General features: G+C 39.2%; 1 long non-coding RNA gene across 1 annotated transcript; it reads left to right on the plus strand.

The window, feature by feature from the left end:
• The first annotated feature begins 2027 nt into the window (after positions 1–2027).
• Positions 2028–13416, plus strand: LOC125317409. The gene is made up of 3 exons (XR_007200065.1): positions 2028–2072; positions 10956–11047; positions 13393–13416. It is a non-coding gene; the product is annotated as an uncharacterized LOC125317409 (long non-coding RNA).
• Positions 13417–14341: the final 925 nt, after the last annotated feature.

A 14341-nucleotide genomic window follows, 5' to 3' on the forward strand; every position in this document is an offset into this window, starting at 1 on the left:
TTGGACTGTCAATTCAATGTTTTTCTTCCCTTAGCTTGACAGGTCTTAAACAATGCTTCTCAGGGAGCCTTTTGGCCAGAACCACTTTTGGTCATTTTCAAACAACTTTTGAAAATCCTCTGCTAGTTTTGGAGCTTAGAACTTAATTTTGTTCTGATTTCCTTCCTCTGTTCAGGGTAGATGGTGAATTATTAACTTCCAAAGTTAGTGTATCTACTAGGTTCTTAACCTGAAATACCGACCTGGGGAGTTCAACTCATGCATTCCTTTCAGCACAGCAGAACATTGGCTTTACCTCCTCCCCTTTCTCTCCTAATACTGTTTGACTCTAGCTGTTTTCTTCAGATGACAATACAGCTCTGTCTATATTACTGAGAAATCTTGATCTGCTTTTGGAGTGTATTTTGTAAAGTCAAGTCAGAAGGCCTTACAAAATCTTTGCCTAGCCATTGTGAGCTATGGGCGTGGATCCAGAAATGTTCCAAACTTTACTGGCTTTAGCACAAAGCTACAGGTGAAAAATGCAGTAAAATTCTCAAGTGTTTTTCAGTCTCTTATGATGTCAATTGGCAAGTGCCCCAGTAAATAGTCAAAGCTATGCAAGAAGCTATGCAAGACCATAAGATGGAGCAGATTTTCCAAGCTATTGAGATCACTTTGGGCTATCTATGCCATATAAAGTGAATTTGCAGAACACTATGATGTATAGATTTAAAATTCAGAAAGATGCTGTTGTTTGAGTTCTGTGAGTTGTGAACAGGATACTGCATTAGATACACCAGTGGCCTAATCAAGCCTGGGAGCTTTTGTGTCACTTTTTCTTGATTCAAGGAATCTAGCATACAGAAAAATAATCCTCTCTTTGTATATCTTCGAAATGCATATTTATTATTCCCCTAAATCCATAGCTGGAAGAGAATTAATAGCTAGGATATGACTAAACTGATCTGTACAGCATAGCAGGGAGATGAGGTTTTAGGGGTAAAAAATAAAAGCCCCCTGTTATTGTTGGGCAAAGTTGGGACCCTTTACTGCTATCACAGAAGTCATTAGTCTAGGCATTTTACAAGTATTTGTTCTTTTTTTCCTCGTAGTAATGCCAAATAGCACAGGTTATATCACTGGCTTTGTGGAGAGCTCAACATCTTCTATGTTCCCACTAATGATTGTGGTAAAAAGTCATGCTTCAAGGTGTAAATTAATCACCGGCATTTATAGACTGAGAGAGAATCAATAAAAAATGTGTAGTACTTCCTACCTTGACAAATTTCTGTCTAAATACACTTCAGCTATTTTGGCTGGTTATTATGAAAGTTTTTACTTAAAACCTTCTATTTGCCCCAGACCTTGCCAGTGCCCTGAGTGCATTCCCCTGCCAGGGATGCAGCTAGAGGGTGAAGGTGTGGGTCCTGAGCCCAAGGCCAGCTCCCTTGCTGGCAGCAGGGGCTTGGAGTAGCTTCTTGTTCCTATTCTTATTATCCAGCCCCACTGCCAGGGCTTTCTGGCTCAGCCTTGGTGCTGTGTGAGCCCTGCAGACTGGCGGGGTGATTGCTGGGCTGGTTACTGTCTCCAGACCCAGCCTAATCCTGACATGCTGCTCAGCACCCCAGCCCCTTCTGGCTGAGGTCTGGGCCCCTGCCAGCCCTGTTGCCTCTCTGCACTCCCTCCTGGCTTACCTGGAGCAGGAGCCAGCCCTCACAGCACCCTGGGGGTACTGGCTGCCTCCTTGGACCTTAAGAAGGTGGCAGTGCAATAGAAAGCCTCCATGTAAGCTAAGGGAAGGCAGGAGCTCCGTTACCTTTCTGGAATGCATTCTGAAAAGCCTACATTTTAATTTAAACTTACAGTATTTTTAATAATTTAGTTATTAACGTTTTGAAACATCTTAACTTTTCTGGAAAAATTGTCTACCTTCAGGTAATGAAAAGACTGTTCCACAAGACAGTACTTAATAATCCCTTCAGCACACAGAAGTCCACTGCACAGGATTCTGCTTTGTGGCACGGTGGCTCGTCTCTCCATGACATTACACATTGCACGCTGCACACCAGTGATTATGATTCAGTTCACAGGTATTTCTAGAAAACTATTTTATATATGAGCCAAATTGAAACGTCCATATCATGTCTCTGCTCATGATGTTTTCTGGAATCTGAACCACACCACCAAGGAATATGGCTTTCCAGGAATGTCTCACACAACCAAATGGAAAGGATGGAAAGAAATTTCTAGTGAACGACAACAGTGAACTACCCTGGCATGCGCCCAGTACAGACAGTGAAACTGAACTTCTAGTTCAGCTTCACAGCATGAACCTTTTTGCCTATTTCTTCAGGTCAGAGAACCCTCCACAAGTTGTGCACTACGTCACAGTGCACTACTCCATTGTGGTAACCTGGAATTCAGGTCCTTCTGAGTAAAACATCACTGTAGAGAGATGGACATATTTAGAGACTGAGGCCATTTCCAGAATCTAGACTCCTGTGGAACTACTTCTGCTGGCCTAAAGAACTCCACATTGGGAAGGACCACTTGGGCACTTCAAAACCTCCACATTCACATTCCAAGTCAGGTTTCTACGTTGCCAACAGAACGTGCAGGGAATAGTATATGATAACATTGTACAAATTAGTTACTGAAAGCTCTGAAAAAAGGGGTTGTGATTCAGACATAACTCAAGGAACTAGGTATCTTCAATCCATTGTATTTCCTAGTGAGGAATCAGGGGTTTTAATTCTTCCATTTGTGATTGAAAGTCCTGCAAAGAACCAAGGCGACACATTTACCTTCCGTGTAAAAATACCTTTAAAATAAGCAGAAAAATAAATTACCATGTCGCCTGCTACAGAATTCTGTGACTGAAACTTGGAAATTTTGAAAATATCTGGTGGAAAGAATCAACAGCAAGAAAAGATGAGCTTTTTTGATCTTCTAGCTGCTAGGTTCAGAAGCTACAGGAGCCTAGCAGTGAATTCAGTTCTTGTAAAGTGTAAGAAGGAAGCAAAAAAGAACCTTTCCCTCTCATAAATATGATAAGGAAAAGATATTTACATTCAAAAGATATTTGACTATTCTTTTTTTTTTTTCTTTTTCTTCCTCATGCCTTATATGATATAGAATCTTTTCGTAGGATTATTTTAAATATGATCTGCTTAAAGGCAATGTGCTCAGTCCCTGGGTGGGAAATATGCTTCATTTAAGACAACAGCAATCTGTACTGCTGATTAAAAAAAAAAAAATTGCTGATGGGCTTCACAGGGAGTCTCATCCATCAAGCCTTAGGTGAGAAGCTGGTAGAGAAAAAGATGGTGGGGGGAGGGGAAGGATGGTGGACAGTGTTCAGTGAAACATGGAACAACAACAGCAACAACAGAAAATCACTAATTGCCTGTTGCTGTGACCCAGCCCACTGCGGGGCTGGGGCAGCGTGATGCCAATCAATCCCAGCCCATCCCCTGGATCGAGTTTCCCGAAGAGGCAGACTCAGAGGGTGGGTCGAGGGGCAGCTCAGAAGCCTAAGCCGCACCCCCTGGGCGGTGCCCGGGCCCAAGCCACCTCCCCCGGTTCGGGAAAATTCTCGGTTACTCGGTTGTTCACTGGTTCTGCTATAACTCCCGCCTCTCGGTTTACCCCAGTGGTTCTTGCTGAATTGCATCCTCCTCCTGGCTTGTAACTCATTGGTTGTTTTCCCCTTTCACCAGGGTTTTCAAATTCCCTATAAAACTGAGGACAAGCCTCGGGGAAGGATCCCATCACATTCCATCCCTTCTGAGCTTGTTCGGGTTGCGAAACTTCTGACAATAAACCTGTTAGGAGCCACACCAGAACAGCTTCTCTCTTCCTTTGTCTCCGAGCTAACGTGAGCCGATCCCATCGGTTCCTGCCGTGTTTCCTCTGCCGAGAAGCCAGCTAGCGAGCTCAGCCAGCAGCTCTTTTCCTGATGCCGAAGTCGCTTCAGCGACGCACAGAAGAACGCAGCTGGACTCTCTCTGACCTGGGGCACACCAGAGCTCGTGCCTCGAGCAGCAAGAATTGTGTTAATTGCCTGTTCTTAAATGTTCTATCAGTGTGGAAAACTGGCTTGGAAAACAGAATTTCAAACTGTTTGATGGTTGCATGTCCTGGGAATTCAAATGAACTTTGTCATCACTGCCAGTTTCATAAAAGAATGAAGTCTCCAGCAAGGCACAGATGGTAATTCTGAATGAACAGATGATTATGCCAAGAGAATATTATGCTTGGAAACACATTTTATTGATATATGAGTAAAGATGTTAGAAGGACATCTATGAAAAACAGGACCTAGCACTTTATTGAACACCTGAATACAATGAGAAATTAGGGAATGGCTAAAGGCTATTTCATTAATTCTTCAGTCCTGTTTACTGGGAATTACTTGGGAAATTATCCAGAAATACTGATAATTAAAATGGTACTATGATTTATGAGAACCACAAAAAGATGTGTAAACAGCACCAATTACATATTAAGCTTTATTTACCTAAACTGCAAAGAGATTATGGAATAGTTATTGGATTTCCAAACAGAAGGGTGAAATTCCCCATTGATTCTGAGTCTAAACTAATTTCACTGAAGCAGAAAAAGGTTATGCCCATTGATGTTTATGGACTCACAAGCCCAAACATATACCCCTAGTTGTGCTATAAGTTAATTGGTTTACAACTGTTAAATGCATTTACTCAATAGAGTTATTTGCAATTACACCTGTGTCATCTCACAGCCAAGGTGGCTTCCCTGACTTCAGTGGAATTGCTGAGACTGTAAACCAAGGATCTGATATGATGAGGCATCAGTAAAAGGAGTGAATGAGCTCTGCATCACTGGCTTTGAAAATTTTGACTTCATATGACTATTACTAAGTGAAGGCTGGAAAAAACAGATTTGGATTCCACATCAGTTTCAAACCTTAAATTGCATCCTTGAAGTCAATAGGCTCTTTCCTGTGACTTCAAGATGGTTAATGTAGGGGAAGAAATGTGTCACGAGATTTTTCTTGGGGGTGAAAGATACCCAGCAGTATTTCTTACAGGGACACTTCATAGGTGTGAGCCTCAGCTTTTTCCATACACTTTCTTGAGCATAGAAGGCAAGTCTCAGAGACAGATGACACTGGTGAAATAGTACAATCTCTGTAGCTTGAAGGAAACGATATTCATCACCAACATGCAATCAAAAATAATACATATCCCTTGAAAACATTTAACCTGATGCCAGTGATGAAAATACTTGAGGGATTGTCTAACCCATTTAAAAGCTATTCATATTCAGTTACAAAGTAACAGGTGAAATTAGGAATAACCAAAGGATTTGAACTAAACTGGGGGGGGGGGGAGGGGGGTGGAGAGAAGACAAAAAAAAAGAGACAAACAGTCTTTCAGGTTTCTTTTTCAGTGTGAGACAAATGCAAATTTTAGTGAAGGAAAAGAAGAGATTACAGGAACTCCTGCTGTTTTCCTGCTGTTGTAATTGAGAGGTTTGGGTCATTAAATGTAATCCACGGGTCAGATTATAACTCCATTTTTGCAATGGTGCAGGTTGTTTCCAATGCCAATAAAGTCATATTAGTACAAAGTAGTGAAACGTCATTCCCAAAGCCATTTGTATGTGCGAGATGAATACATTAGCTTCCCAGCAGATGGCTGTGAATTCTTCCAGACAGAGCATGTCTTGGGCTTTCAAGAACCATTTATCAAAAGGAACACTGAATCATCTTCAGTTCTGCAGTAATCACTCCAGGGAAGCAAGTGCTAAATGGTTTAAAGATCAGAGGCAAATGTACTGCATTGTCAGCTCCAGGTGCAGTGGCCACTGGTCTATGCATCGCATCAACTGGGACTTTGTGAGCACCCATTACTTGTTGCTTTGTGATGCCAGAGATATATACCTCTGAGTATTTCTTTAGAAAATATTAATCAGTGGGAGAAAGCATGTAAATTACATTTTGAATGTCCAGAATAACTCAGTAGCTCCATTTCTTATGAAACTTCTGGATTATGCCATTGTGAAGTGAGAAGTGGTCAGCAGACATATAAAAAAGGAGATCTGCATTAGGTAAAAAAGGAAAACATTTCCTGGCTTTTTAAATAGATCTTTTTAATGAAGGATACAGAAATCTGTTTGGTAAAAGGATTTTAGACTTCAGCTAAAGAGATCCTGTGTAATATTTATGGAATAATAGGACTAACATTTGTGGGTTTAGGACACCTTCCATGGAATAATGTCAATTTGATGGGTTTGCACCCAGCGTGCCAACAGAAAAGAGCCTGGAGGTCTAGGCTGCAACCCTGTCTGGAAGGTGGCACACACAAAAAGGAGGGGAAGAGCTCCTCACCCGAGGGAGCAGTCTTCTCTGTCACAGGTGTGAGGGCACACAGGCGGAGGCAAAGAAGAAGAAAAGAGGGGAGTTGCTGTATGGTTTCCACGTAGAAGTTTATTCCATAAAAGAGACAGAGACAAAGAGCCGAATTTCTAATGTAGTCCAGGGATTTCATAGTGGGGATAGGGAAGGCGGGGAAAGGTATTGCAGCCAATGAGCTAAGGGCAAGTAAGCGGGGTTAACAGTGAAGGAACCAATGGGAACAATATATAGGAGGGACTTGGGGAAGGAACCAATGGGGTGTTGAGTATGAAGGAACTTTCTAGAACTTATACATATTAACTAAGGGAAATGAATATACATAGACTTATGCATAAAACTGGGAGGGGAAAACATGAATCAATCATAGGGAAACATGTAAATCATAGAACTGGGGGATTGTGGGCTCTCACCCTCACCACGGAGTGAGCTGCTTTAGACTTGGGTGCTTGACCACTACACGTTAGTGTTTGTGTCTTCTTCAGTGGCCAGAGTGGTGCGAGCCACTTGCACCGCCACATCAATTCAATGTGCAGACCTAACATTACAAGGCTTTCCATCAGTCCAATGATGTAGCCAGACTTTACCTAGTGGGCTATATTTTTCCTACTCAAGCTGGATGTGCAGCACCTCAAGAGATGAGTGCTGAAACTCAGGGAACAAAGAGTGGTATTCCTACTGGGGATTTAGTAATATTCTTACTGGCATGGAGTCATAACAGGATTTTCTAAATGGCTGATGTAATGTCATATTTTACTTTTTAGAGATCCCATAGCAGACACAATATGTGGGGAATATGTAATAAGCCATTAGCAAAATTGAAGCCTGTAAATATCTGGAGAGCACTGGTCATGTTTATTGGCTGTCATTGAGGAAACAGGGGACAGGTGCTATAATAGAAAGTGAAATGTCAGAATCTTTCAGTCAATATATTCTACACTTAGGACAGATGTGCAAAATCTGAAACAGACAAAAATGGCAACTTCCTCCCCTAATCCTCAGCAATCTCATCTGTGACAGTGCTCTGTCTGTAACAGATTGCTTATGCATTGGTGAATACAACAGACATGATGCCATAATGTACTACAAATCTTGGTTGTAGTTTATTTTTTATGCGTATAAATGTTCAATTACGCTCTGCCAAGTGTCAATATCTTGGCAAAAATTTGACAAAAATAATTTAAGAATGGCATTACCAGACGAGGGTGTAAATCCATATACTCAGGAATGAGCATTGTTTTACCAGATGGAAATGTCAAGACAGTTGGCATTCAGAGAATTAGGAACTTCCCAGCCATTCCCAGTTTCTCTTTTGCCTGTGTGCAGGTCCATGTCATCAGCTGGTGACAAGAATTAGTTCTGGTATATTTGAAAACAAGGAAATGGAAATTCAGCGGGATTTTTCGATATCACATAATAGCATAAATTGCCTTTTTAGGCATATCTTACTGTTCATATTTATGTAGATAATTAAGACATACTTCTTTTTTTTTTTTTTAATTGGTTTTTTTGACAGAAAACATTCATCAAGATTTGACTGTAATGGTTCCAAACCCTAAAGAATGCATCAGGATTTGTATAGCTCCCACTGAAAGTAGTATGATTGAGTGTTCAAATAACCACTAGAGGAAGACAATATCATAGGTAATAGGAAAATTCTGCTAGTCACAAGAAATAATACCCGAATGAAGCAACAAAAACAAAGTTCAAGATGGGCAAAAGGACAAAGTTCATTTCCACACAGAGTTTTATAAATACAATTGTTTTATGCAGAAAGCATTTAATGACTATCTGTTTAGCTATTTTAATAGACAAATGTACAGAACCTAAGGCCAGATTTTTTTTTTTAAATAAAAGTACAAAGGAAAACCTACTTATTCCTTTCTTACCATTCATTTCTCTCCACTAGTCTGGAGGAAACAAGACAAAACTTCTTCATTTTACATGACATTATCAGAGAAATTGTAAGCAAAAATGTCTGACTCTTCGTCCAGAGGAGTGAAAGCATGCAGAACCATTCCATAGCAAAGAAAGAGCAAATGAAAACTGTGTCTCTTTACTTAGTGGAGAGGAACAGTAGTTCATATTCTCTCATAAACTTCTTCTTTCCTATCATGAAGCAAGAAGATTAAGTTTTCTTCCCATGTAGTTTCTGTTCTGTAAAAGTGGAGTGTTTGTGAAAATGCACCTCAACACTTTATTAGAGAAATTTTTTATTTTTTTCCTTCATGTTTTTGCCCTTCCAAAAGAATGATGTTGGAGACAAGAGGAGATTGAACAGCTGAATTATCAGATCAAGCACTGGTGTTCTCAGGTCCTAATTAGTTCATGTTGTACTGGTTGACTGCACTTCTCAGAAGGGTGTCAGAAACCAGGAAGGCTTGTAGGATCACGGTCTGCTCTATTTGGGAAACTCAGTAGGTCTAATGGATCTGGGTATTTTTGGCTGGAACCTAGATGACTAGGATAACATCTATGAGGTAAGAAACATAGCAATTAACACATTAGTTCCTTAGAAAATCAACACAACTCATATTACGTGGGAACCATGCTGATTGTTACCCTTTGTTTTCCTATTTGTCTTCTTTCAACTGCTTATCAATAAAATGGACATTGATTTTTGAAATTCTGGTCCTAAAACCAAACAATATTTAAAAAAAAAAAAGAAAAAAAAAGCCTGGTTCAAAAATCCAAAGTAAAGTGCTAGTTTCTTATTTCTCTTGAAGCAATAAAATAGTGTATTAAAATGTTGACTAAAGCAAAACACCTTCAGAATTCAAATGCAGAAGATACAAATTATATATGTGGAGAGAAAGAAGCTGTGACTGGCATTAGAATGAAACTGCCAGTATTCTCTCCATAAAACAAGGAAGATGGGTGATGTGTATTGTTTGCTCAGTTTGCATAGTCACTTAAGTATTAATGAATTTGTTTGGTATCAGTGATCTATTAGGCAGTGGACTTGAGACCTGGGTTTGTTACTTCCCATGCACACTTCCTGAACCTTATCAGCAACCCCTTAATTCCTCCTAAGCAATGGATTCACTTCTGTGCAAGGAACAGGATACAAAGGCTGTCAGATAATTCAGTGATTATGGATTTTTTTTTTTTTTTACCATAAATGACATTCTATTTACACTGCATTGTGGAAATATAACAAAATACTGTTCTTAGGAGATTAATGATAAGCTGAATATGCTGCAAATATTTCTGATTAGGAAACTAACGTCGACTAAGAAAAGAAAAATTGAAAAATAAATAACACTAACATAATTCTGATGTAAAATTGGGGGCCTTTTTGGGATTAAATGACTAGAAGGAGAAAAATTACCCCATAAACATATCTGGACACATACAAATATATTTATATTATTGAAACACTACCGACAGAGCAACATGCTGGAAATTTCAGTAAACAGTTCTGGAATGGAACAGTAAAATTTAGGTCCTAAAAAAAATATTGTGTTCGTATCTTAGCTTTGAACCAGTTGACCAGGCAGAAAAATTGTAATCCCTTCTCCAGTGGACTCAAAATACAATTACAGGTGCATAATCAAAGATAATCAACCACAAAACATTCTTCTATAGGGAGCTGCTCGGAGAGTTGTAGATTCTTAAACAACAACCAAAAGAAATTCAGTGCAGCTGTGATGAAACTATTACCTCTTATCTAACTATTATCTAACTATTACCTCTTAGGACTATCTTTTAAAACGACATTTCTAAAAGAGGTCATATGTTCAAGTCTATTTGGTTTGAATAGTTAATTTTATTTGAAAATACAAGCTATTAAACTGTAATGGGGTTTATGTATTCTGTACCTTGTTGGGTTGTGGTAATGGCCACATTGCATTCTGCCTGGCATAAGTGCTTCAGAGTTAACACCTTCTTCAGAAAATGAACTTGAATTTTTTTTTTTTTAATCTCTTGCAGACATGGGGGGTTACTAATACTTTTAAGTGTTACATGTATGTCACTGTACAATTTGACTTTCACTTCTGAAAGGAGGCATTAGCTAAAACATCTTGTCACTTACAAGTCCCCTCTGTTTGTTATGGAAATCCCTGAAAGAGAATGGAACCCACAATGCTGTTATCTGCAGCATTACTTTTGAGAGCAGAGCAGGATCTTAAAGGATCTGCTTCCCAGCAAGTCAAAGGATGGAGCTGTCATTCTTGTTTTCCCATTCAAATACATCTCTGTTTGGAATTGCCAACTAATGACGAAATAATTTTACTGTGAACTCAGCCCACTGACACTGCCAAAATCACTTTTCATAGTATTTTGTAGGAAATCTACTGAACGCAAAACCAGAAAAGATATTTCTATGACTGTGTCAGGAATGCCTGGTACTCTTCAGTCATATAGTTGCGAGGGGAAAGGCAGCAAGGAGGGCAGGGAAACCCTTTTCTTGGAGTTTTATGTGACTTGGAGGTCTTGTGTCAGTGTCAGAATTTCTGCTGATACTGGAAACAGCCAAGTAACAAGCAACAAGTGGAAATTATGCATCTCATGTAGAAGAATACAGGATGTTTGTTTCAGGGACAAAGCTTCTAATAAAATTCTATCTAAATTTCAGGAATTGAAATTTCAGCCCTGAAATTCCAGAGCTGGACTGGGCCCTAACAGAGAGAAAGGAAGAAGAAGAAAGTTTCAGCCTTCTGAGTACAGGTAGGCAAAAATTGTTAAATGGTTCATTTGCAGTAAAAACAATGGTCCTATTGTTCACCCTGGGGAAGAGGCTCTGTGGAGACCTTAGAGCACCTTCCAATACCTACAGGGGGCCTCAGGAGAGCTGGAGAGGGACTTTTTCCAAGGCTCTGTAGTCACAGGACAAGAGGTAATGGCTTTAAACTGAATGAGGGTAGGTTAAACTGGATATCAAGAAGAAATTCTTTACTGTGAGTGTGCTGAGGCACAGGAACAGGTTGCCCAGAGGAGGTGTGGATGCCTCACCCCTGGAAGTGTTCAAAACCAGGTTGACTGGGGCTCTGAACAACCTGGTCTAGTGGAAGGTGTCCCTGCCCATGGCAGAGGGGTTGGAACTAGATGGGCTTTAAAGTTCTTTCCAACCCAAACTATTCTGTGATTCCATCCCACAGTGTGCAACTGGGAAATCATAAAGCATCTTGGGCATATAGAATAATTTCCACAGCTACAAATAAGAGGAAGTGTGAAAATATGGATTTCAGGATTTGAGGGTGTAGGTTCCAGGGTAGAAGACATGCCTTTGTGCTGATCCTGAAGCTTAATAACACCATTAAATATTGAATAATAATACAAACCTCACTGGATTTTGCTTTGTGGAATGTTGGTAACCAACGGTAGAATAAGACTGCAGTTTTCAAGAATTAATCCTGTGCTACTTCTCAGAAATGCCAGTATCTCTGTTCTAGGCAAAATTTTGCAATTGGGGAAAAAATTTCAAAATTGAAACAGACAGCTCCTGACAACAAAATCTAGAACTTCTTTGTGCAGACTTGTGCTCATTACCATTTCCTGAAATGTTTATACTGACTTAAACAGTGGTTAATCAAGCCTTGAAGTGACCTGGGAAGTAAGCTGACACTGATAAATATGGATTGGTTGTTCTGTCTTCAAGTAAGTCTTTCACTATTTTTATTGTATGTTAACAATGAAAGGCTATATGGAACTATGATGCTGACTCATTGGTAAATTATATCAGCCTGAAATGGGAATAATAGTACTTCAGTGATAATGATAGCAAAACTAAAGTAAATAAAAGAAAGGATTGCCTCAAACTTCAGAAAAGTTATTAAAGCTCAATATAGTCCTTCTTAAATCAAAACCAGAAATAAATTTACCACTGTCACTTTATTTATTTTTTCCTATATGGCAAAATACAGATCTTTGGAAGAAGATTATGATCTTCTCTTCATTGCTTTCCTGTTCATTTTGTTAAGGTAACTATTTTATACTTGGCTATTTTTCTTCCTTGGCCAGTATTTGTTATATTGCCATATAATCAGCTGTAGATGAGCAATTTTCATTAACGAAAACTGTGATGAACTCAGTGCATTGAAATTAACTATCTGGGAAAAAATACTGATACTCCCAAGCCAGTGATTTCTGTGTCTGTGATCTCCATTGAATGACCAGATATTACTTAAAAGAAGTAACTAAAAAGATCAGACATAGCAGTTCTGTGAGCTCATGACAGATTTGTGTTAAGACTTGTGGCTGGCTCAAGGGCATTCTTACTAATTAGTCTGATGAGGATTTTAGTATTTGTAGGGCTTTTATTGAAGATGAGCGGAATTAATCATCAAGCCAGATGACCTGTTTTTGTTAAAGAGCTACAAATGACTAATGCACATTTCCAACCAAAACAGACAAAGAAAGATGACAAAATAACTATGTAAAGACAGAAGAGCAAAATTAAATTTGGATGTGAAGCAGTCCAGATACTCAAATACTACCAGCCTGATTTTTTAAAGTAACTTTAGTTGACTCAAGGTCCAAGTGCATGATAAGTGAACATGAAAGAACTGGAGGTGATATCTTGATCTCTTTTAAGTCAATGTTTCAATCCAAATGTGTTTCCAGATCCTAAGTGATGATCAGTAGTTATTAACAGTGCTGTTATTCTTTCCTCTAAAGATTGCAAATACTTGCAATTACTGTCAAGCAAAGATATTATTTTACTAATGTGAAGCTTTCCACATTGTTTTATGTCATTTATTTGAACTGAAGAAAATAGTGCTGGGAGAAAGTGTGGAAGATTATTCAATCCATCTTTGTACTCCACTTACACCTTCTCTGTGGTAGTTGCCAGATCTACCCAACTCATTGCTGATGTTACCATTTTATAGTGTTTACATGAAGTAAAAAAAATGAAAAAAAAACCCCTTCAAATATTTTAATTTCAGAACTCTGAGTATTTCTACTCTTATCTCTTTACATGATAAGTTGCACTTAACTGTATCTTTAACTAAAATCTGTAATAAGGGAAGTTGTGTAGGCAAATATGCTTATACACTCTATTCCACCTATAGGAAATATAGGATTTCCAGATCAAGGCATTCAAGACCCTGCAAGGATGAAGACTGGAATAATTAAAGATAAATATCTCATAAATACTTTAAAATATTTCTTTTGGAAATTACGGGGAGGGGGCTTGGTGGTTGGTTGCAACAAGTAGGGAAACTAACTGCACAGAACAGCATAATGATAGAAGAAATATCCATGCCTCTGGTGATTTGGATTTTTCACTTCATACATCATTTAAAACATGTTGAAGTGAGGATATTAAATCAGAACATACACTTAAAACAGGACTGAAAAGCAGTGAGTCAGTGCACTTTGAAGTTTTATGAATTCCTGCAGTGTTCCTGCGTTGGCTTGCTGAGTATGATTCATTTGTCCAGGCATAAGTGTGTACTACCATTTGAGATGCCACAGGTATGTTTCCTGTCTGCCTTTTATTGTCTTCTGAAGGGTAGTGGTCAGCTGTGCCAGCTCCAGTGTAATTTCTGCCAGCCCCACATAGGTATCTTTAAAAGCCTGCAGCATCTCAAAAGGCTGCGGATTGAATCCCACCAGCTGTGCTCAGTAGTAGCTGTAAAACACAACTCATGCTACAATGGTGACAAAATGTCCAGAGACTGCCACTGGGAGTGGAGAGAGAGCACTCAAGCCCTTTTGCAGGGTAGGAGATATGGAGACGTCTCACATTTCCTCGCATCTTGTCAAAGTTTGATGTTTTTGGCTGCTGGGGAGTCTTCTCTTATTAGTGTGTTATGAGCAGTCCCCAACATTAATATCAGTGAATTTTTCAGCTTCAAAAATATCACAAATCCAGGCCAGAGCTTGCCAATGCATATGGTACTGCCTAGACAGAGAGAGGCTAATCAAAGCTGAAGCTTTGTGGACTCTTTGATCTTGAATGTGAAAAGAAAGGGGAAAGTCAACATTCCTATGAAATCTTTGAATACCAAAGGTAGC

Source organism: Corvus hawaiiensis, chromosome 26, assembly GCF_020740725.1.
Source record: "Corvus hawaiiensis isolate bCorHaw1 chromosome 26, bCorHaw1.pri.cur, whole genome shotgun sequence".
Lineage (NCBI taxonomy): Eukaryota > Metazoa > Chordata > Aves > Passeriformes > Corvidae > Corvus > Corvus hawaiiensis.